At 40.6% G+C, this 2,690-nt stretch overlaps 1 non-coding gene across 1 annotated transcript; it reads right to left on the bottom strand.

Moving 5' to 3' along the window:
* Window positions 1-1,086: 1,086 nt before the first annotated feature.
* On the bottom strand, window positions 1,087-1,194 carry LOC111752240 (U6 spliceosomal RNA). Its single transcript, XR_002787220.1, has one exon. It is a non-coding gene; the product is annotated as a U6 spliceosomal RNA (small nuclear RNA).
* Between the last annotated feature and the right edge of the window lie 1,496 nt (window positions 1,195-2,690).

The following is a 2,690-nucleotide window of genomic DNA, read 5'->3' as shown; positions in this document are numbered from 1 at the left end:
CATAATTTCAGGGGTTCTTCTAGTCCGTCAGACCATTAAGTCTGGTCTTTTTAGGTGAATTTGAATTTTGTTCTACATTTTTGTCCCGCTCTGTCTGGGACTCTCTGCTGTGTTCTCTGTCAGGGTGGTTATTGGTGGTAGCTGGACACCATCTAATTCTTCTGGTCTCAGGCTAGCAAAGTAGAGAAAACATATTTTCTTTAGTGTTTTAGTATTGAAGTAGAGAGAATATATTTTCTAATGTTTTAGTATAACTGTATAAGCTAGTCTTTGAAATGTAATTACTTGCTCTGGAACCTGTCCCACGATTGTTCCTTTAAGGAAAAATAAGGTAATCAATTTTTAGTTGCTGATTAAACTATGTTCCTCTCCCAAGGAAAAAAACACACAAAACTGAGGTGGCTGAAGAATGCTTAGATTCGTCTTATGAAAGAAACCAAGATGGCACGAAGAGACTTGAGGACTTCAATAATAGATCGCTTTATCATTGTGTCTACCTCAAAGAAAAACCAACATTCCTGAAAACCACTAAACCCTGACCTTCCCCCTATAAAAACTCTCCGATCAGTCCTCTAGGTTTTAGACAGAATTTGAGAGAAATTTAACCCTCTCTGTCTCTTGAATACCGGTATTCAATAAAGCCTTCTTACTGCTTACCTCGTCCTGTCTCAGTATTGGCTTTGCGGCAGGCGGCACGAGTCTGCGATTTGTGGTAATACCAGTGGAGTCTCTGGTTCATTTGGTCATTTAGTCTTTTGGACTAGTGTTTTCCTTGTGTCTTTGGTTTTCTCCATTCTCCTTTGCTCCGAGTGGGGTGGGACCAATAGATGTATCTTAGATGGCCTCTCGCAAGCTTTTAAGATCCCAGACGCTACTCACCGCAGTGGGATGTAGAACATTTTCTTTATAAACTATGTTATGTCAACTGACCTAGATGTCCCCTGAAACTACGATCCCCAGGCCCCAGCCTCAGCTACTCTGTCCCTCACAGTGTTTGGATATGTATAGGAAACTTCTTTCTTTTGCTTTGGTCCAGTTGTGCTGACTTCCCCTGTATTGTGTGTTCCCTTCACCAAAGTTGACCCTAAAAACATGCAACGGCTTCACGAATTTTCGTGTCATCCTTGTGCAGGGGCCATGCTAATCTTCTCTGTATCATTTCAACTTTAGTATATGTGCTGCCAAAGCAAGCACTATTATTGCCTTTTATTATCACTATCTTTATAAATTCAATCTTTATTTGTCTTTGGGGGTTAGGAACACTACATATAAACTTACAGATATATTTTAATACATACATACATAAGAAATTACACATTGCCACATTGTATGTAGTACATTTTACTAACAATAAGATGTACAAAAAACAAAACAGGTGGTAGTAAGTGTGGTTTGTTGTAACTGGAATACATCCTAAGCTGGGGACTATCTGTGTAACCTCCCTCTCTCAGCACTATCCCCAATTTAATCAGTCCGTATATCCTGTCAATTACATTTCCATTAGGCCCTGGGCATAGATCCCTTCATCTCTACCCATCGTTACTGTTCTGATTTACATTTTCGTTGACTTTTGCCTTGCCTAATGTCAATTCTCCTACCTTACCTCTCTGCCTTCTCCGGTCTCTCTTCCATCTGATCCAATTGTATTAGTTAGCTATTGCTACGTAACAAATTACTCCCAAATTTGGCAGTTTAAAAAAACAAACATTTACTACCTCACACTTCCTGTAGGCCAGTAACCTGGGAGGAGCTTAGTCGGGTGGTTCTGGATCAGGATTTCTCATGAAGCTGCAATCAAAGTATCAGCCAGGGCTGCAGTAATCTGGGGGCTTGGCTGGGGAAAGATCTGCTTCCAAGCTCACTCACATCGCTTTTGGCAGACCTCAGTTTCTTATCACATGAGCTTTTCCACACACACACACACACACACACACACACACACACACACACACACACACAAACCTGTTCCTTTCAAGTTGATTCCTACTTACGGTGACTCCATGTGTTACAGACTAGAACTGCTCCATAGGATTTTCTTGGCTGTAGTCTTTACAGGAACAGATTTGCCTGGTCTTTCTTCTGCAGCGCTGCTAGGTGGATTTGAACTGTCAACCTTTAGGTTAGTAGTCAGCGCAAATGGTTTGCGCCACTGGGGATCCTTTGAGCCTCTCCACAGGGCTGCCTTAACACATGAAAACTGGCTTCCTCCACAGAGAGTGATCCATGAAAAAGTGAGAGAACAAGTGTGCACCCCCAAGATGGAAGTTGCAGTTTTCTTTCTAATCGTGGTAAAAAGATAAAACAAAACGTTTGCAAATTCAACAATTTTTACATGTATTGTTCAATGACATTGATTACATCCTTCATGTTGGGAAGCTACAGCCTTTTTTGAAAATGACACCCCATCACTTGTGCCGTATTCTATTCATTAGAAGACAGTAACTAAGTCCAGGGTTTAGGGGAAAAATCTCTTAAGCTGTTTTTCCAAAGAACCAAGGCAAAGGGTCACATAAAGGAGTTCATTTCATCACAGTCACAAATTATTTCTCTTTCTCCCAAATGCAAAATATATATCAAAGTATTTGTGGACACATCTTTAAAACGGGCACACCATCTTATACTTCACAGTAACTGGGATCTTGGGACAACTGTTCTGAGTATTTTCACTGACTTCACTTTTTTTTCCACTT

This window comes from Loxodonta africana, chromosome X (genome assembly GCF_030014295.1).
Source record: "Loxodonta africana isolate mLoxAfr1 chromosome X, mLoxAfr1.hap2, whole genome shotgun sequence".
Lineage (NCBI taxonomy): Eukaryota > Metazoa > Chordata > Mammalia > Proboscidea > Elephantidae > Loxodonta > Loxodonta africana.
This window is presented reverse-complemented; position numbering and strand designations above follow the sequence as displayed.